Below are 22664 nucleotides of genomic sequence, written 5' to 3'. Positions count from 1 at the left end.
GTCACGTTTAAATTATTATTCACTATCATTTATTTCTACATGGACTTACAGATGTTGGTCCTGTCTTATGTTCTTCTTTGACATGTCATGAGTAATGACTTATCATTCTTGTGTTATACTCTATATGTACACACACACACACACACACACACACACACACACACACACCCACACACACACACTTCTTTCAACATCAAACTTCCAGGGGCTACAGATGAAAGCCAACTAGTCTGTGGTTATCTTTGGTGCATAATTTACAAGTTAATTAAGGCTTATTGACCTTTCTTATATAAACCTTGTAAGCAGTAATTTGCAATCATATTTAAGTAGCCACATACTAAGCAGACAAAAGTTGCAATTTTGAGTACAATTTGTAGTTTATTTATGCACAAAATGAATATGGTACATTCTTCAACTCTCTGATAACAGAAACACAGATCAAAGATCCCACTCACCCAGCATACAAATTGTTTTCCCTACTACAATCAGGGAAGCACATCTTCAGGCTCTGGTTGCTCTGGGTCTGGGTCGTCGTCCTGCTCAGAAGCCTCAGAGCCTTCCTCAGAAGGAACTATATTGTGAAACAATAATAACAATGAAAATAATATAAATAAATAATGTTAATGTACTGACTGAACTTGGCATTTCTGACTTGCTCTGACCTGATGATGGTGGGCTGTGTTGTGCCTGACACTCCTCGGTAATGGTTCCAGGTTGGGACCTGTCATCGTCTTGGTCCACTCTCACACCTACATAGTAGAAAAATATTTATTTAATAGTATGATCAAAATCAACAACCATTGTCTAAAACTGAACATACAACAATAACCAACATTCATAATAATGTTTAACATAACTTAAATGACTGAACTGAACATCTGAAATAATGTTAAATATAATTTAAAATAACTGAACATGTGACTGCTTCTGTATGTTCAAACCTGGCGATGATGACAGGCTGGATTCTGCCGGACTTTCCTGACTAGTCCCAGGATGAGGGCTGCCGGGGCTGCTGATCTGCTCTAAGCCTGATCTGTTTCTCTTAAAGTAGATATAAATCGTGCCTCCCTGTCTTTTCATTGTCAACCGGGAAAAAAACGTTTTGTTACTTATCAAAGCAAAATGCAACATTTCGTGTCCAAAATGATGCACAAGGAAATTAATGAATATAGACTACATTTTTACAGCCTAGAAATATCAGAACACAACAATAATACATGTCTAGTGACTGCAATCTATCCATTCAATTAAGGTTTCAGCCTGCCATAACTTTACTGGCTAACTACATCGGTCGTGAATTATCTACGACTAGTAATGCCCTTCATGACATGGGCAAACGGTTCTGATCAAAGATATTGCTGGTTTCATAATTCAGAAGGTTCTAGACACGGACATTAAAAAAAATTAAATAGTTTCTGTTCTCGTCAGCAGTATTTTTAGCAGATGTGGGCATGAAATCACAGAAATTGACACTGAAACCCATCAATATCACCCACCTGCACCTGTCTGTTTACAGCCAGACTAGCTTCTAGCGGCCCTTCGTGAAAAGCAAGGGCTTGTCCTTAACATTCTGATTTATGAAACGGACATCAATTGAACAGAGGATGATCCTCATTGACTGAACTTATCAAACTCTTAGTTATTGAGCTTCTTTTATGAATCTGTGGTTGTGCAACCTACTCACCGATATAAGTCAGTCGGTCCAAACGAGAATAAAATCCATCTCGAGAGCGCACAGCCTTTTCCCAAAGAATGTTGTTTGTTAACTAATGTTATGCTTGCTGCGCTCGGTGGCTCCACAGCCGCTTTAGTTCTTCTTCTTTCACCCTAGATTCACGACTGGAAAGGGGCTGCATAGCACATGCTGCATTGCGCCATCTACTGTACAGGAAGAACATCGCAGTCAAAGACTTCAGACGTGCAACTGTTTTAGCGGTGCCGTCAATCAGCTGGGGTGGCAGTTGGGGTAGCCAATCAGATTTCGGGGGAGTCAATTGCTCCCGTAGCCACCCCTATAGATCCGCCCCTGAATACAACCCTAAAAATAAATGTGAATCAGTAAAAAGGTGTTTGGTGTAAAGAAAACCATAAAAACGCTGATCTGCCAGCTGGAAGAGAAGATGCTTTAGATTTCAACCCAAACTAAACACAGCTGATTTTCCTACTTGAAGATAAAGCTTTTTTCTGTGCATGTAAGAGTTTTTATTGAAATGAAAAGGAATAGATGGTCTGAATAGCTCTTCCTCTAATAAAATAAATCCAACATATTTATACCGCCTGAGTGCAGTTAGAGGCAGCAACAAGCTTCTGCTTTGCCGGATTTTACTGCTGAGCCTTTTGAAAGTGCCATGGGTTTAATTTAATGAAACATCTGTAATGGGAGGTGTGTGTGTGTGTGATAACCAGTAGCCCCCCCATACACACACAAAGACACACACCCAAACATAGTCCCAGGGATACAGTAGCGGACAGTCCTGACAGGAGATAGGGGAATATAAATGATTAAAAGATCTTCTGTGTGTGTTTGAGTGAAAACCAACATCAACAGATTTCCTTGAATTAAACATGAATCACCAAAGTCCAACTGAGATATCTAACAATCCTGCAATGATTAACCATCTAGTGGGCAGCCAAATAGGAAACACAGCCAGTTTGGTAAACCTACGTAGTCTTACTCATTTCCTCTCTACAGGGAAGCACTGCGAAAAAATTTCTGATTATTCCTTCCCTTCCCTCCATATCCATCAGCCCATCTTGTTGTTAGTTCAATTGAGACGTCTGTTGCATTCCTGTGGTTTGGTAAAGATGATCGTTTCCACTTGTAAACTGGAAATAACCATTGCATTGTGTTCAAGTGTTTTTTTTTTTTGTAGAGTACAGAAACACTGTAGATCCACAGATTGTCCTAATCTGATACATGGGCAACACAATTATAGACTTCCTAATTAATCTGCTACAGGAAGAAGAGGATGCAGCAAATGACTGACTGCTACCAAGAATTGGATAAAATTAAATGATAACTGTCTTTTTAAAAATGATAAAAGTTTAAATGCTGGTATTTTATTTTTTAAATGTATGTTGCATGTTTTTATGTTGTCACTGTGCTTAGAAGGTTTCTTTATGCAGGAGCTCCTCTTATTTTATCTTCCTGAATAATCCTGGTTTACTGTTTCCTGGTTTACTGTCATGTATTGCTCCAATAGACTTCTCATCTTCTAATCCAGTGGTCGAAATTAAAGTTCTAACAGGATTGTGTGTTATTAAACTTCTTATGCTCTGGTGGTTTTATTCTTCCCTTTAAAAAGTTTTAGACTAAAGCCAAACTGCATAAGCAATTTCTCTGAGTAAGTTTACGAGGGAATGAAACGGTAAACCACACTTACTGTATTCACGAGATTGTGTCTTACTATTATGCATAATTATATTAGAAATGTGTAAAATATAAATGTAAAAAAAATACCCAATGCTTTGTTTTTTAATCTTTTTTGTAAGGGTGCCGCCATGTTGCAGTACCAGTGTTGCCAACTCCTTAGTAAGGAAAGTAGCTATTGGCTGTGCTAAAAGTCGCTAGAAGTTGCTAAATGACTTCATCGCCTAATTTGCATAATCTGCCACAAGAAGTGATGTGGAGGAGCAGCGGCTCTACTCCGAGTCCCTCCCGGATGACCGAGCTTCTCACCCTATCTCTAAGGGAGAGCCCAGCCACCCTACGGAGGAAACCCATTTCAGCCGCTTGTATCCGCGATCTCGTTCTTTCGGTCATGACCCAGAGTTCATGACCATAGATGAGGGTAGGAACGTAGACCGACCGGTAAATCGAGAGCTTCGCTTTTTGACTCAGCTCTCTCTTCACCACGACGGACCGGTACAGCGCCCGCTTCACGGCAGACGCTGCACCAATCCGCCTGTCGATCTCCCGCTCCCTTCTTCCCTCATTCGTTTCTTTCAAAACCTCATTCTCACAGCCAGTGACGTACATAGGGAGGGGTCCCCCCATTGTGCCCAGTTGTTGAAAATTGCATGCTAAAGGGCCCTCCCTGGAGCCAAAACGTGCTAAACTGCCCTCTCTGGAGCCAAAACTTTTGCTCGGCCATCTTTCTTGATGACTCTTAGCATTTGCTACCACCCCTGCTCAAAATAATTCTTTCCAGCTCCAAGAGGAAAATGGTTTTAGGTAAGGAATATAACTTCTATGTGGACCCTTTTGGTTGCTGCTTATTTGCAGTCCTGCTCAACAATTGGACATTTCTTGGACTAAAGAAAAGCCAGCAGAAATAAAAGCTATCAAGTGAAACAGACTGGTGATCAGCTTCCACTGTCATTGCTTTAAAGTGTGATAAGGATAATGATCTGCACATAATTATACAGTTAGAGCTGCTAAATGAAAGGAATTTTCTGCAACCCACTTTATAAAAAACATTTATAAATGCCTCATGCAGCCTTAATACAGATTGAAAATGCGTGGGAAGGTAATCCGGCCTGAGTGAGAACCCCCGTCAGCACTTTTCACTTAGATCTAATCGGTGCAATTTAAAGGACACACATTTTGATTAATGAGGGAAAAATTAACAAGGCAGCATCAAACTTTACCCTGCAGCTCAGAGAGAGGTCTGTGGAGAATCTCTGCGGACTGGATCAGTTCTCGCAGAGGTTTCCAACACAAACTTCACTCCACAGAAGCAGATGTAGCTGTACTTCACAGGTGGTTTAAAAACACAAAAAAGAAAAAAAAAAAAAAAAAAACAATGGTGGACCAGACTCCTAATGAAGGAACAGTGAGCATATTTCATCTCTTTGTTGCTGTAGGATACTTTCTGTAGCTAAACCAGAGGCTCCAAAGCTTTTTTTTATACCTATCTATACAATTACTGCCAGATGGCATTGCCCAGATATGGGTTTTCAAATTAGATATCTCAGTTACGTTAAATAAATAAATAAAAAAAACCACAAAAAAAAAAAAACAAGAGAAACAACCCAAACACCATAAAAGGTGGCAGGTGCATCATGATTAGCACCCAGATGAGATTTTAAGGGCTGCAGGAAATATATGTTCATTTAAAGCTCATTGTAGAGTTAAGCTGATTATTTTAGAAAATGTTTTATCAATCAGGACAGCAGTCTGATCAATAAAAAGTCAAGACAAAGGTGGAAAAAATAATCAGGGAAGTACAATCAAGCTTGATTGACAGATTTGAGAATGCAGATTAGTGTTTGATCTAAAGTGGCTCTCTAAAAAAGGCTTAAGAACTGTTATGGATGGAAAGACAGATAAATGAATTGCCCAATTCAGTGTATGTACTAACCACAGCCTAGGCTCATTGGAACTGAACTAGTGCAAAACAAAACACACTGATAATTGTTGTGATATAAATATTTTTTTGCAAACATAGAGAACAATCGGGCATAGAACTGAATATACAACATTTCACATGATCCATTCAAACCATGTAGAATGTTTGTTGAATGGCCCGTCCTGTGAACTAGTTATAAGAGTTCAATCAATGTTTTAGGTCAATTGTAAAAGACATACGGTAAAAGGGAATCAGAAAAATGTCATCAAAGCTAATCATACCCAAAGCAGATATATATCCATTGAATGCAAGTTTGGAGATTCCTGGAATACTTTTCTAGGAGTACTTATATTAAGATTTATCAAAACAAAATCTTAATAAATTCCCAGCTGTGCACATTAGTCAGCTGATCAATGTTATTTCATGGTTACCATTGGCAACCACAGGGGAGAAAACAAAAAACAATACAATAGTGAACACAATTTAGCACATAGATCCAAAAGCACTGCTCTACGGCTGACATGTGTAACTCCAGTCCTTGAAAGTTATATTTTCAGTATTCAGGTTCTCAGACTCCAGGAAATATTCATTTTTTTCCCAGGTGTGTTGGAACAGGGACATATCTAAAGGTTTCAGGATACCAGCCCTTAAAGACTGGAGTTACCCATCCCTCAGACTCCCGAGGGAAGGGATTGACAATCCAGTCAGTATCGTGCATTAGGAAACGTTTATAATCCCTAAGGGGACATTCCCTCCTATTTTTCCATCCATTTCCATCAACAGAGCAGCAGCCATTGCACAATATTCTGTGTGGGTGATACAGCAGTAATAAAAAGTTTACAGAAATCATTATGAATTCCTTGTAACTTGTTAAATTTATGTATTGATCTGCAGTACAACTCACCCTGTTGATCAAGGAGAGGGAGGTTAAAAAGAAATTTAAATATTGTGGGCGCTTTGGTTAAGGATTTGAGCTGCTCATAGGCCTTTTTATTTATCTGATGGGTCCTTATGTATATTTATGGTTCACAAGTGCCAGTTAGAATTACACTGCAATATGAGATGCTTATGAAGTGGATCTATGATTAATGTTTTATATAAAAAGACACTGAACATCTGAGAGGAATAAATCTGGCTTCAATCGTTCCCCTCACCCTTACCCATTTTCCTCCAAAATGTTTATATGCATGGATCAGAGTTGGCATGAGGGACGGCACATTTAATGGCAAGGTTCTTTAGCAACTTTGTGTGCAAGTTTCAAGCTTCATTTTGTGAAAAGATAAGCTTCATAAATCCGACCCCTGATATGCATATACGACAGATTGTAGTATAAGCTCTCATATCATAATGTTATCAGGTTTAATTACTTCTTAAATCAAAATCTTGCACAACAATAAGTAATTTTCTTTATGGTTTACACTAGTTAAAATCAGCATCTTTATAAAGCTGAAGGAAGTATGATGTGATTAAAACTATCTTGGTAGATGGCTATGCACTTCAGAGAACCCAGTGGATCAGAACCAGCAGATACATGACACCCCAAACCATCCCCGACTGTAAAAACGTGGACTCTAAGGTTATGTTCACATTGCAGGTGTGACACTACAATGGCCAGATCGTACTGTAATGCATGAGATTCTGACCCAAAATTCAACCAAGACAGGTCAGTGATTTAAACAAGCTTTATTGAATGTAAACAGGGGAAGCGCTTAACATGCAGGACACGTTGCTTGCTCTCGTTATGAAACCCCTGGAAGCAGAGACATGGGTTGGAGACCAGTGGGAGCAGGTATAATGAAAGCTGAGGAGCTCGTCACTAACCTGACTTAGGAGGACCAGAGCAAGAGGTGCTGATTTGAGGCGGAGAAGCGAGTTAGGAGCTGAGGTCCTTTTGCAGGCAGAGTTAGCTGGGGCAAGAGCCAGGGGGCAGCTGACAGGGAGACGGAAGGTTCCAGTGGGGCTTTCCAGAGACCTGATCCAGAGGGGTCCAGTGTTCAACAACAGTGTGACTGAGATTCACTGGTCCAGGTCTGGCTCCAAAGTCCAGATGCAGATCCGATAAGGCTTCCAGGCAGGCGGACACAGGCAGAACAGGGACAGGCAGATCAGGTCGGACAACAGACAGGCTTACAATATAACGGCTGGAAGGTCCTCACTGGTAGATTCGAGACAATCTTGCACTGGTAGTTGATCTGAACGGTGCTCATAAGCAGATGGAAAGAGGTGAAACCAGTTGAGGTTGATTGCAAGTAAGGTGAAGCTGAACAGGAGCGCAGAGTGGACAGGTAGGCCAGCCCCAGTGCCACGATGTTGTTTTCTCACCGCTTCTGCGTAGCAGGAGGCAGAATAGGGACCTTTATTGAGTATTAATGGTGTTCAGTTCGGATGACTGCGACCTGGCTATTCACACACAGGTTGCATTTGAATAGATTAGATTTGTATTGGATTTAGGACCATGCAGCTAAGTGGCCTGGGTCGCATTAAAAAAAACAAAACAACAACAAAAAACAGGTTTGGGTCACTTCAGGCTGCTGTGTTAACGTAGCCTAAGCAACAAGGAGTTTGGGTCTCTACACTTCCTTATGACTTAGGTCTTCAAAATAAAATGAAAACATTAATTTAATCTGAGAAGAGGACTTTGGACCACTGGATTCCAATCTGGTTGCATTTTTTTAACCTAGTGAAGAAGCTGGTAGTAGGATCTTAGTGAAGCTTTTCCTAGCACCTTTTAACCTTTTTCTTCAAATCAACTTCCTATCAATATGTGTAGATAGAGCACTTTGTGAACAAGCAGCTTGTTAAGCAGTAATCCTTTTTACACATTTTATAATTTACCATGAAAATAAAAAAAAATATTTTTAAACTTTACACATTGATATAAAAACAGCAAAACAGGCCACCCACGTACAGACAGTCCTCCCACTCTATTTTCTCATGGCCTCTCCTAGAGTGCAGGTGTAATAAGCTTATCCTTGTCTACACTTTTAGTCTCCCATTCTGTTAATTTGCATGTTTACATTTTAATAAAATGTGAAAAGAAAATCCAATCTACATTTAAATCAAAGCAAACAATTAAGCAGTTGAAGTGAACAGTTGTACGTAAGATAACAGAAGCTCGGTAATCAGATTTTGCATTAAACTACTGGTGGATTTCAGAGCAGAGGGAAGCCATGTTTCTTTCATAATCAAACAGAATTGAAGTGTGAAATGGACTGCAGAGCTCCAGAAAAGCCAGTGAGGTGAGCTGAGACTAGATCCTGGAAGAGAGATAAGGAGCAGTTAGAACAACCTGCCCGTCTCATTCTAATGGTATGTTTGCTCTGACCCTCTCCTTGACCTTCTATTGTTACCCACCCACACAGTGGGCGGCAAAGAATCTGATCGGTTCTGGGCCTGTTCTGTTGTGTGTTGTTGTTCTTCCACAGAGATAATGGGCTCTCTGAAGAGTCTGGGCAGCCCTCTCTGCCTTTCTTTACTGCAGCTCACTGTTCCTTCACATAGGCATCTTTTCTGTCCATCTTCACTGCAAATTGAAAAGACTAAAATGCAGCCAGTTAAGTCTGATGGTTCAGCTTTTAGATTGGTGGAACACCAAAGCCACAACTGCCAATTTACCTTTCAGTAGAACCTATTGATTTTCATGTTAATTAGTTGTGTGGAAGGCCAAGAGGTTGGTGGTTTTTCTTGAAAAAGGGAACTTGGTTAATGTTTGGCTGCAGAAGCTTTATGGTCAAGTGTTACAGATGCAGACAAGATGGAGGGATTAGAAGATTTTACATTCATTATTTATTAGATAGGTCTGCACAGTGGAACGGTGGGTAGCACTGCTGCCTTGCAGTAAGAAGGTTATGGGTTCCATTCTAGGCCTGGGGTCTTTCTGCATGGAGTTTGCATGTTCTCCATGTGCATGCATGGGTTCTCTCCAGGCACTCTGGCTTTCTTACACAGTCCAAAAGCAACAATGTTAGGTTAATTGGCTTCTCTAAATTCTTCTTGGGTGTGAAATGTGTGTGGGAATGGTTGTTTGTCCTGTTTGTCTCTGTGTTCCCCCGCCTCTCACCCATTGAAAGCTTGGGATAGGCACCAGAACCCCTCGTTCCAGCAGGGATAAAGCGTGATGGAAAATGAATGGATGGATATTTATTAGACTGAGAGACCACAAACTGCTTGATTTTTCAGTTTGTTTGAAAATAATTTGTTTGTAATTATTATTTTTATATTTCTTTTTATGTTTCCAAATACTTGATCAATGTGTCAATGTTCAGACGTCAAAAGGTTCGCAGATTAGGTCCTAGCATATCTTAAATTTAGTACTTACCCCAAAGGGTGTGTGATAAAATTGATTTGGCAATTCCCAATATAACATCAATCCTTAAGTTCCTGGTATCAATTTAAAAACAGAACACATTTTTATCTAAAACCATGAGGGAAAATGGACTATCTCTGCCCCGCCACTCTGGTAGATAGGCCGCAGGGTCATTTCTATAGTTGAGGCAGTCACAGTGGAAGACATGTACTGATTCAAACCCAAACAACATAGATTATGATGAAAATATATAGCACTTGCTTTTTTATCTATACATTTCATTTGATAGCTGCGTAAAATATCGCAAGAATTAGTGATATTGCAATATCGTGATATGCTGGTGAAGATTCTCAGTCATCCTGGTCACAGTCATTCCAGAAAAGTTAAAAAACAATCCACGGGACTTTGTTTCCAAGTCTGAAGACGTTTCGCCGTTGAGACAAGGCAGGATGGACCCACGCTTTCATTTTGTTGATACCGCATTCTGACCTTGCAATCAGAATACTGCTGCAAAAATTGTGATTGTTCACACCAGGCAACATTTTTTTCAATCTTCAATTTTGGTGAGCCTTTGCGAATTGTAGCTACACTTTCCAGTCCATACAGCTGACAGCGGTGAAACCTAGTGCAGTCTTCTGCTGTTATAGACCAACCACCTCATATTTCAAAGTGTTGTGCATTCAGGGAAGGCGGTTCTGCATTCGTACCTTGGTTCTGAGGGATTTTTTGAATTACTGTTACCTTTCTTTCAGCTCTGGCCATCTTTTCTGACCTCTGGCATCAACAAGTCCCCATATTGAGTGTTTGGTAAATTTGATAAATGAAGTCCTCATGCATTTCATAGGGAGAGAATCCATGCAGTGTGCCTGCGATGCTGTCTAGCAGAAGAAGCATTAGCATTTAAAACTTTTAATATATTTCTTTTTACTAAAATTTACATCTTAATATTTTTCTAACATTTGTCAAATGTGATATTTTTTTAAACAAGGTAAGAGAATAAGCTAGTCCAACGGTTCGGGCCACATTAATGTTGACAGAATAAATAAATAAATAAATAAATAAATAAATAAATAAAGACAGTTTTTTTTGCGACAATAATAATAGGTGCCTCCATGCATTGCAATGGAAGGCACCAATAACATTAGAACTGAAAATCAATGTGTAATTAGGGTTAGGGTTGATAATGATTCCAGAGAAATGATCTGTTATGTGTATGTAGACACCCCTCTTGTGCCAAAAGGATAACCACAGCAGTGCGGTGAAGTATTGGGAACATTTTAAAGGTAATTTATAAACAAAAGGAAAATTAAAGCAGAGTTGATGGTCATGGGAGTTCACACAGCTGCACATATGAGTCTGGTGCTCCAATTTAAACATTGATGCCTATTTATTTTTCTTGAGGGGAAACGGTCATCCCTTTTGGTCGATGCCACATCCTTAAAAAAGCTCTCCAGTTTCCCCCACTGTAAGTCCTGGAGTTCAGAGAAGGTGATAAAGTATAACAGCAGCTCTGACAGTCAGAATCTTGTGATTCCAACTAAGACATAAACCAACTGACATGCCTTAAATTTTGCTGGAAGGGAGTCTAAAATTATTCTGAATGCAGAGTTTCCATTACCTTCGACACACAATCCATCAGAAGTTGCTGCTCTGCTGCTTCTCCCTGCGCGACCTCCAAACTGTAACAGCTGACCCACATTTATATTGACTATTACCTCCCAGCTTCTTTCACTCTTTTCTGCAATCTTCCCATCTTTCTCCTCCAATCACACTCCTTCCTTTTTTTCTGCTCCATCTCATTTTGTCATCGCCCTCTCCTCCCATTATCTTCCTGCATGACCCAGAGATCTGTGCACTGAGCTCACTTGTCATGAATCATTTGGTCAGTCGCTACCACCCCGGCCCTTTATTTCCCTCATTTTCCATCCTGCCTTTTTAAACCTGTTTCTCTTTCAATGCTTTTAGACTCAGTTTTCTTTCAGTTGGCAAAATGGGGATAGAAAAGAGCCCCACAAAATAAAATAACGTTTATTTGATTAGCAGTGATTATTCTATACTCCAAGGAGAGCAAAGGGATTGTATTAGTTCAGACACAACAATTTCATCATCGTCCATTTTCAAAACAATCAGAATTATTGTTTTATTATTTATAGTAGCATTTAAATGAAGCAGAGGCTATAACTTACTCAATAAAGCATGCTTTCTGTTTTATTTGTGAACGAGACTTGTTTCTTAAATTAGTGAATTTACGGGAGTTTTTTTCTTGTTGTTTTAAAACCAAACTCTTCCATTTGGTTCCAGAGAAATCCAAAGATATCCATATAAATAACAGTTGCTCCTAAACCACCTGCTGAAAATATCTAGGGTGTGTTTTGAGATGTGTTGACATCCCAGATGTTTTCTGAAAGGAAATACCTGCAGGCAGAAACCCTAAATATTGCCAGGCGTGATGTTTGACCCAGGACTTTTCCAAATCTGGGATCACCAGAAAAAATATCTTTAAGTTTTCCTCAGGATTTTCTAAAGCAGGAATGTTCTTTGATAGGACACCCCAAAAAGGAGTGTTCGCTCCCCTAGACTCAGGAAAGAATGATCAATAGACTCTGAATGCTGAATGTTTCTATGCAATCTAGGCTGATATGAGGAAATATTAAATGATTTGCAACAGTGAATGGATCACTGGAAATGATGCAGCTTTAACCTGTTGAGTGATACTAAATGAAAATGTTCTTCGGACCTGAAAACAATTTTTAGTTAAGCCCAATTTTTTGAAATACAAAATAGAATCAGAATAGCTTTATTTCTCACCCAGCCTGGAATGGCACCCAAACGGGGGCGACCTTGACTGTATTTTGATCTTGATATTTAAACTCAGTAGGTTCTATTGGAATGACCCAGAATTAACCTATTTAAATTAGAAGTATATTTGTAAAGAAATTGGCTGTTTTTGTCTTTAAAAGTGCCCTTTAATGACTCTAGATGCAAACACGTAATGTACTTATGAGCATTCTTCGAAGGAACAACTTTCAGTGTTGTAGTTATGCACCCATCCTTTAGAGAAGTGGTAACCAATTAAAAATCAGCGGGATCCAAATAAAGAAAATCATCAACCAGTAAAGGTCCAAAGACATTTTTAATTATAATCTATTGCTTTAAACAGAATTTAACACTGAATAAAATGAGTTTTTTATGCATCCATGTTATACATTGAATTTTTAAATAAAGAAATATATAAAAAATGGGAAATTTTTCCATTTTAAAATCTAAAGTGTTTTTTGAAGTAGAGAACAACAATCTTTCAGTTTGGTATATAGACAATGTCCTGATTCACATATTTTATAAAACACATAAACTAACAGTTTGTTATTGATTTTTTTTTTAATGGCTAAATGAGAGAAGTGGGATTTAGGCTGACCTGCAAGGCTTAAACCTGGGTTTGAATGGTGAAAAAGCCATTCTAAAGCACATATCAAGGTGCTCATTTTGAGCCTGGATCGATATTGATTTTTGATTATGTTCATGGTGGAGAATCCTGCTTTACAACAGTTTGAGCCAAACATACTCTAAATATGCAGGGTTACCTTTAAGGATGCCATTTCACTTCTTCCAGCAGTCCACACTTTCTCTGCTTTCTTTTTCTCATCATCTTCTCCTTCTTTCCCATCGCCCGGCAGATTTGATAATGTGTAAGAAAACAGGGAGTATTTAATACACCTGGCACAAATATGTTTTTATATATTGATTTACTTTTTCTTAATTCAGTTGTTTGTGTTATGGAAAGATCCTGTTGATACAAGAGAATATCCGTTTTTTTGTTTTTTTTTTAAGAAAATTAAAGTTTTCAAAAGAAAATTGACACTTATCAATTAATCAGTTGATAAGATCAGCTAACTTTAGATTAACTGCTTATGAAAACGTTCACTTTATGCCAGCAACTCACACAGTTAAGCAGGTTATAGGTATCAATATTTTCTTCTTCTTTGAACTCCCAAAGGCTTACTTATTTCACATTGAGAAAATGTACAGGTGTTTACAACATGACATTCTTTAATTGTCTGCTTTGCTCTTTTTTCCCCTTCCAACATTTTCAGGGAAGCTGATGTGGAAAAAACAGCCAATTTCTCTGGTAGACATGAAACCAATAGAAGATGGTTACATTAGAGCAGCAGTTACTAGGTGTACACTGATCTTTTTGCAACACATGGTCAGCTAATACACACACACTCACTAGGAAAGAGTCTAGGACATTTATCAGGGACCACCAATATGCTGGCTTCAAACCATCACACTGAAGGACCACCAGAGTGTGGCCAGGTGTTTGCCTCAGCATGTAGCAGATCCTCTGTTCCACTGCTGTTCACAAAAAGACAAGGCCACACCCCGTAAGCCTCACATTCAATAACAGAAATTATTATTATTCAGTGGAAAGCCCCCCCCCATCCCACACCACCACCACCACTACCAAAACAAATGCAAATATATTCTCCATCCATTGACTTCAATCTATTTTCAGTAATTTTCAGTTCAGTGCATACCTCAACTTAGCTTTCTGGAAAATGTCCTCACCTTACAATAAGTGGTTCTTAACTTGATCAGGCAATCCGAAGATGGTTCCAACTCTTATGCCAATGACAGTGTACACATCCACGGACACACATTTATGCAGTAAAGGTTTCTGCTCCAAGTTTTGTGTCAGTACATTAAGGGAAAGAAAACTTATAACTCAAATCTTCACACCTATACATCCAAATATTTTCTCTCGCTTATCCATCAGGGTCACAGTGAAGATGGTGCCTGCCTCCGGCAGTCTCTAGAAAGGCGGGGCACACCTGGAACAGGTCGCTAGTCTGTTGTAAGACAACACACAGAAACCGTGAGACCAGTGGCAATTTCTCACTGAATACTAGGTAGGCTAAACCTCCCCTGTACCTTTCGTAAAATACTTGGTCAAATATGCATTGTTAGGCTTTATAAATGTTAAACAAAATTAAATGTTCGCTTAAATACATTTAATTTCATGAGTATCGTGCACATTAATCAGCTATTAAGCATGCTCTTGAATGCAATTGACCCTCCGCTCTGGAGCAGCAGAATGGTGACTGTCAGAGCCCCTGCACTGCAGCAACTAGAAAGTAGGGCCCTGATTGGAAAACATGCAAAAGTCTGTCACTTCCAGGGAGGCTAAACCTCTTATGGAGTCTATGAAGCAGGGGCGGGCCAGGAAGCTGGCTGCTTGATGCTGATTGGCAGAACAGCATCCTCAGGCCCAGCTCTATAATCTATAATCTATGGTGCCGATGGCAGCAGCCTCACTGATATTTTTCTCTGGGATAGTGTCACAGCAAGACAGGTACAGACCAGATGAATCTACTACGTGGATAAGCATATGGACCATAAAGTTAGGGGATGAAATATATTCCAAAAAGGGGACTATAGAGATAGAATTAAGCATAATGATGTAAATGTGTAAATGTGATGTGGTCGCTATATGTCATCCTGCAGGGCTTCTATTTAACCTGAATTCTTATTTTATCCATGATTCCGATACCATTTTCTGCCAACGTCATAGGCATGTTAACAAATAAATAACCATGTTAGTGAATTAACACTGCTAACCTGCATATCAAATTACATTCCAGAAAGATTATTTTGTCATGTTAAATACTTACAGCTTTTTACAAGATTTTTTGATGAGTTAGTGCAATCTACTTTTCCAAGAATTAAAAGGAAATTACAGAAACCCAAAGATCGGTGTGAGTTTTAGAAAATTCAATTTCAAAAGACAGAGTATCACTGAAACCAGGTGTTTTACTAAAATCAATTTAGTTTATTTATATAATTCACAACACATGTCATCTCAAGGCACTTTACAGAAACAACTCAACCAGATTTTCTAAGGAAATCCAGCTGATTGCATTTACAAACTCCACATAAAATGGCTCACCGAAAATACTGTTTGATGGTAATCAGACTAAACGTTTTCTGTTTAGGCCAATCAAGATTACAAGATCATAATGTGTTTTAAGATCCCTAGGTTTATGCATGTTTTCTTACCACTAACTAACACTGAAACTGTTTGACTTCGGCCAGAAGTTTTGTGTTTCCTTGAAGGTTCTCTCAGTGGGTTGTTGGAACCCTTTCCTAATTCTCTTGACAAAACTTGTGTGACCTTATTAAGTTTGTAGGGTAGCCTCTCACTAATGGCTTCTTCATCTCTGAGTGGCCTTTCATCCCACATTGGTCCAGTTTTGTTTAGTTGTTTTGTTGTAGATGATTCTTAACATCTTTAGCATCACCCTAAAATGGTTTTGGCTTGGTTTTTGTTGCTATGGATAATTCATACATTTCATACCAAGATTGGTGAATCTCTGTGATAACAGAATAGTATGACAGCTGGACACTTCCATATTGTTTTTTCTTTTTTAATTGTTTGATCAGAAATTATATCTCCACCAATTAAAATTAATCCAACGGTACTTTAACTTAGAGGTAACGATTACCATATGTGCGTATATACACAGTGTCATATCCAGAGGTCTCATCCTCCTCCAGTTTACAGTTCCCACTTTTGAAGGCCATTTAATGTTATTTATGTAAACTTTTCCTCTTAAAAGTAATGGTGGCACTGGCAGTCCTTAAAGGTAAACAAGAAGGTCTAAAAGACACAGGGCCCTAGAAGCTCTAGGGTGTAGCTACAAACTAAAACTTTATAAAGATAGAGACTTGTTCTCGTGGAACAACCTTGGTGTCAGTGAGAGCAGCTCAGGTGTGAAGAACAGCAGAGGTGAGAAACTGGCAATGATGCATGAATGACAAATGTGCAAAAAGCAAATTGACAAATTGCCTGGTGTGTTATTGTCTGCTTGGCTTACTAGATGGGGAAGAGATTGGTAGACACTGGTGTGGACAAAATTGGTAAATATGACTTCTGGTTGGAAAAAGCGATAATTAATACATGCATCATATTAAAACATATACTGACCACCCATTCATCCCATTATGGCAGCCAGTTAAAGTGATGAAACCAGCTGTATATCCCATTTACAGACTTTTCTGTCATTTTTGGAATACATCGCCATGCTGCTGAAAAGATGGATAATGTTGACGATCAAATGCTTAAATGTAATGGAAAAGTGGACTAACTCTTTTCCTCCTGGGGGAAAACAAAAACTGTAGAAAAACTTTTGCCTGGAAAAAAATCATCATCCATGTCCACACTAGCAGTTCGTTGGGAATTATTTGGGAATAAGGTTCAAAAATTTCTATCCAGTGTGTCTTTCTGCAGCTTTGGGAGGCATAGACGGATAATATCTCATGTTTATGGTTTACACTCACTTCAAATCAAGATTTCTAACTTTTTCTAACACAAAACTAAGTTAACATATTTATGGTTCATATAAAGTTCGAATTAAAGAAATACTGTTTAACATTGCGCTGTTTTCTTGTTGCAAGGTTCAGTAAAGCAATTAATTCCTTACACATGCATACATTGGGATGGTCAAAATTTCTGGGTACATTTTTGATTATATTTTTAGGTTGTGTTTTCTACTGTTAACAAAAAAAGTGGGATTTACCCATAAAAATCTAGTTAATTTGCTACTTAATACGTTAAGGTGATATTAAGATGATTTGCCTGGATTGTATTCATGTGCCACCAAAATGATTTCTGTCAGGGTACAATAGCGAGATAAACACAGACAGCAGAAAATAATTTTATGTTTCCTCAGATGATTTTAGAGAGAGAGATGAAGAAAAGTCACCAGTCACAAGTACATCAAAGAAAATCAATGTTATTGTCTTATTTCAAGTAAAAATATCTAACTATCTTATTTTAAGAGTAAAATTACTCATTCTATTGGCCGATCATCTTTTTTACCTGCTCAAATTAAGGGTAAATATACTTAATTTAAGAATTTTTTACCTATTTCGGTACTGTTTTTGCAGTGTAGTTTTGTCAGTATGATGCAGCCTGTGACATGATTTAGAGTTTTCTCAACAGTTTAGCAGTCTGATGGCTGAGGGGAAGAAGCTGTTTCGGAATCTGCTAGACCTCCACCGAATGCTGGGAAGCCTCTTCTCAGAGGGCAGCAGGAAAAACAGTCCATGGTGGGGGTGTGAGGGGTCATTGCTGATGTTACGGGCTAGGGACACGCGCCGCTGGGATTTACAGTAATGTCTTTAATGGAGGGAAGAGAACTGCAGATCTTCTCTGCACTTATAACTACTCTTCTCACCTTCTTCCATTCTGCGGCACTGCAGCCCCCATGCCACACAGTGAGACAGCTGGTCAGAATGCTCACTATTGGGCTTCTGTAGAAGGTCGTGAGGATGGGTGGGGGCAGATGGATTCTCATCATCCTCAGCAGGAAGTACTTGCAATTTTGTGCCCTTTTGACCAGTGAGGTGGTGTTTACAGTCCAGATGAGGTTGTCTGTGATGTGCATCCTCAGGAGTTTGGTGCTGCTGCTGCTCCTTCCTGGCCCTTATTACCAGAACCTCTGCTAATGGGCCTTTAACTTGTTTATCCACAGAAGCATCTAAATATCTCAAAGCAAAATTGGCTTCCATCATCCAAACTTTCTATTTGTAAATTTAAGAGATAGCTTTGAAGCCTCAGTAACAGTAGGCAAACTTTCAAATAATCACCTTTCCAAGCTTCTTTGTTTTCAGCACAGAAAGACACAAAACAGTTATTCAGTTACACAGTTTTATTTAATATCTGGACATCCTGCTCCTCACCCATATTGTAGACAGAACCTCTATTGCGCTGCAGGTTATTTAAGACTGTGTGTTTTTATGTTTGCTTAGGTAACCAGCTAATTTGACTGAAAATATTGTGATCATTTAACAAATGCAACCTGGAGCAGAGGGCTGTTTCTTCACCCAGGAAAATGAGTGAGATTTCTCTTTCTGTATAGAAAATTAAAATGAAAGAGGATGAAACGGGTTTTCTTCTATTGAGGATCAAAATAATGCAGAATGGCCATCCCCGTCAACCTCCCTGCTCTAGTATGGATCCACTTTACTTTAATTTGGAAGAAAAGGATGTATAATTCTGCTTTGAAGGTTGAGGCAATGAAATCATGTCCATATATAGCCTCCCACTGGTCTAATATAAAAGATGTGAGCATCTCTCTGTGAGTTAATGTATGTGTTAGTCAGGAGCAGTCAACATAAAGAAGGGTAAATAAAACTGACCTTGGTCCTTCAGCTCTTTGTGAGTGGCTGCTTTATGAATGCTGATGATGAAGCCATACAGCCACAAGGCAGGGGCCTCATCATCACACAGAACTGTCTTGTAACCCAACACAGTTTCAAGGACTTCAGTCTGTTGAGGTTTTGTGGCTTCAGAGCCTTAGGTTTTCCCAAAGAACAATTTAAAAAATCTGGGGTTGAACCAAGAACAAGGTGCTCTCACTTTTCAGAAATAAAGCCGGTCATATGCTAAAATGTGTTCCGGTTTTGCTACAGGTGTTTTACTGTTGTTCCTTTTCACTGTCACCTCATGCTTGGGCAAAATGTAAAACTGCTGGTTGCAGTTCTTCTTTATATAAACCTTCATGATCGGCAGAAAGTATCCGTAGTTAATTATGTTTAATTGGATAAATGGATCTGTTTTCAATTAACTACCTTGGATTAGTTGGGTTTATTTGACAGTATAGTCCAAATCTGATTCTCAAAAAATTTAATTCAATTAAATTCAATTTATTTATATAGTTCCAATTCATAACAGCAGTCATCCAAGGACACTTTATCGAGACAATTAAACTAGATTACAGTCAGATTGATTCAAAGTTTTCTATCTAAGGAAAACCAGCTCATCAACACATTTACTCAAAGCAATCCCTCACAGTAAGCATGCTTATAGCGACATAAGAGAGGAAGACTCCCTTTTAACAGGAAGAAACCTCCAGCAGATCAAGGCTGGAGGTGTGAGCAGCCATATGCAGAGGCCGACTGGGGTTCAAGTAGACAGAAGCAGACATAGAAATTGAAGCAGAGATACAAAAGGGAACTGTCAATCAGCTCCACTAGCGGCCCCATCCAGGAAACACACACCCAGGCAGACAAGCTCGAAACCAGCTCCCATGTCAAAGGATGAAGAGAGCCCAAACTGTTAGTCACAGTTAGAGAAACAGGATTACACTGAAAAAAACAGAATTTTACTTCTGCTCTGCTTTACAGGAAAATGAAACTGGATAATGTTCTGGGTTATCATTGCTAACGGTGTCATTAACACAAATCAAACTTAAAGCTTGTGTACAAGACTTACCACATAAAAACTGTAATCTTAAAAATAAGATGAGCTCCAGCTACATCAAGCTGTAATCATGGATTAACTTTACCATAAGCAAAAAATGCTGCATGATATGTGTGGCCAAAGATTTGCCCATCATGGTCACTATATAGCACTGGGCCAGTTGGTAAACTGTTTTGATTGGTGGGTCTGTTCTGTAATGTTTGGTGTGCCACTGATAAGGTGACAACAGCCCACAGCTGGTGAGTCATAGTTGGGGGGACCTTTTAATATGAATAAAACACACTTAGCCTGTTTATATCTTAAAGTCAATGTTTTCTCACTATCACATTCCTCTTTATCACATCCCTCTCTCATTCTTGATCTCCAGTGATGTCAGATCAACACTTGAATTGTGTTAATCTGTAACAGGTATAAGATGCATTAACCCCCAAAATGAGTCCAAATTAAAGATTTTCATTAGAAAACGGTCAGATTTGTTTCTTTTGTATTCCATGTATTCCAATCCTCCTGACATTGAGTGAAAAGAAAAAGGTAACTAAAAGACTGAATATTTGCACACACACGTTGTACCGCACAACTACAGACCCCACAGGCATGGATAGACTGGGAATCCAGGTCTGTTGGCTGGCAGGTCAATCATCTCATTATCTCAAGAAATCAATAAATGTTTTTTCATGATGACGAGATAAATAGTATATTGTTATCCCGAGATAGTTATGTCATTATCTCGAGAAGACAAAAGAAATAAAAGAAGTCAAGTACGATAGCTCTCAGCTTCTGTAAATGTCTGACCATCTACTCAAAACCTTTTCAATGGACAATAACCAACTAAAACTAGAATGTAACAAAAAAAACTGACATTAGGATTTTCTACATGAACCTAAACCAAAGGAGATAAGATTAGATATATTATTCTATGAATCTGGGCTGTTGTGAGTTATATCTGATCATTGCGACCCAAATATTCCTCAAAACTGATGGAAATAACCTCAGTAAAAGTTAAAAGTGTAAAAATGTATCTGTTTCAGTCCATAAATGCACATTTTTTGTTCGTTCAAAGGGCCTAACATCTACTTATATTCCCATACAAGTTCTAACTACTGTTCTGTGCAGCCAGTTTTTCTTTCTTTTAGAAGGAGCTGATTGACACGTTGGGTATTTAACAGTCACTGTGAGCAGTCACCATGCCAGCCATATGGGACAGCCTCATTTGTATGTTTCTCAGATATATAAAATTCCCTGAAACTGTGTGTGAATAGATACGCATAAAATTGCAATTGAAAGCGGATAGCTGATTTCCAAATGTAATCAGAGCTATGACTGCACTCATATAGCTATAAGGCGTGATTTGTAAATGTCAAATTTGCTTTTAGGAATAGAACAAATTTTCATTACAAACCTGTGCACCTAGTATTAGCGATGTGCAAACCTCTCTCAGGAATGTAGTCGTACGTTGGCTGTATCCAGTTCAGGAATTCTTTATATTATAATGAAAATTAAAAGAGTTCTAATAGTTGTTTTAGAACCAGTCTTTAATGTGGCTTGCCTCTTTGTATTTTTCTTTTTGAATCATTCTGGATATTTTTAATTGTAGTTCACGTGTGTATAAGGGGTGTGTGGTGATGTGTTCCTAACAGAAACATTTGGGGCATTTTCATGTTCTGAATACATTTTATTAGGCATTAGCTTTAAGCTATTATTGAGCCCAATGCAGGAGCTAGACAGCATCATTTGGACTTGATACAGACATCGTAGAGCAAAGTGGATATGAACAGACAGACTTTTTACTATGCAGCTGGTTTCTTTAGTAAGTTGCTAATGTCATTCAGTACTTGTCGGGTGGCTGTGACAAAAATCCCTGAGGTGTGCTGACAAAGTTTTTCTGTGACAGCTTGACAGCACCTTTACTGTTGTTATTTGGACATGTGGGCGCCTTCTGGGTATTTATAGTGATTTGCCTACATATTTAGGCGTGTGGACTGGGCAGGCGAAAACAATATGGTAAGCCACGGTCAATTTCATGCAAATAAGGATGCATGTCAGAAGGGAAACACATGTATAGATGGTTTGATTTGTCAGAATCGCTTTCTTGTGTTAAAACTTCTCAGAACTTTCAAATATTTGTAAGAAAGCTGCACACTCTTTGTGCATGAGAGCCTTGATTCTAGGGTGGAAATCAGGGGAGCCCCACCCAGACATAAAATGGCCTTTGCTGATGACAGCCTGCTCATTTCTAGGAGATAATGGACCATGAACAGTGCTGAACGTAAGCTGGTGCTGGAAGGAATGACTCGGGTCCGTCAGCACAGTAATGAAGCTGCAGATTAAATGACTCATAAAAAATAATTCTGTTAATGATTTCTGGTAAAACCTTAACATTATAGGAAGGTATTAAAGGAATAGTACACCCAAAACATGATTAGCCTTCATTTTCTACTCACCCCCATGCTGAAAAAAACTCTGGAGTACTTTTTTGATATCTCAAATGCATCTGGAGATCTGGGAGGCTTCTTGCTGTCTGCTGATATTCAAATAATGGAGGTCTATGGCGCCCGAGACAGAAAGGTCCACAAAAGTCCACAAAAACGTGTCAATATTCCTCCATACTGCTCGTCCAATGTAATCCAAGTGTCCTGAGTGGGTAGCATCCAGAATTTTCTCGAAACAAAGTCATTTAGAATGTTTTTAGAGCCTAAACAGTAGTGTATAGGATTTCCTAAGAGCGCCCCCATGCGCGCTCACGACGCTACGGAAGCCGGCAGACCAAACCAGCGCATTCAGCTTGGCAAAGAACTCATGCTCTTCC

At 38.9% G+C, this 22664-nt stretch overlaps 1 long non-coding RNA gene across 1 annotated transcript; it reads right to left on the bottom strand.

Moving 5' to 3' along the window:
- Window positions 1-469: 469 nt before the first annotated feature.
- On the bottom strand, window positions 470-1797 carry LOC119794291. The gene is made up of 3 exons (XR_005282207.1): window positions 1685-1797; window positions 663-749; window positions 470-571 (listed from the first exon to the last, which is right to left on the bottom strand). It is a non-coding gene; the product is annotated as an uncharacterized LOC119794291 (long non-coding RNA).
- Window positions 1798-22664: the final 20867 nt, after the last annotated feature.

Source organism: Cyprinodon tularosa, unplaced genomic scaffold (assembly GCF_016077235.1).
Source record: "Cyprinodon tularosa strain WSP-4 unplaced genomic scaffold, ASM1607723v1 ctg474, whole genome shotgun sequence".
In the NCBI taxonomy this organism is placed as follows: Eukaryota; Metazoa; Chordata; class Actinopteri; order Cyprinodontiformes; family Cyprinodontidae; genus Cyprinodon; species Cyprinodon tularosa.
This window is presented reverse-complemented; position numbering and strand designations above follow the sequence as displayed.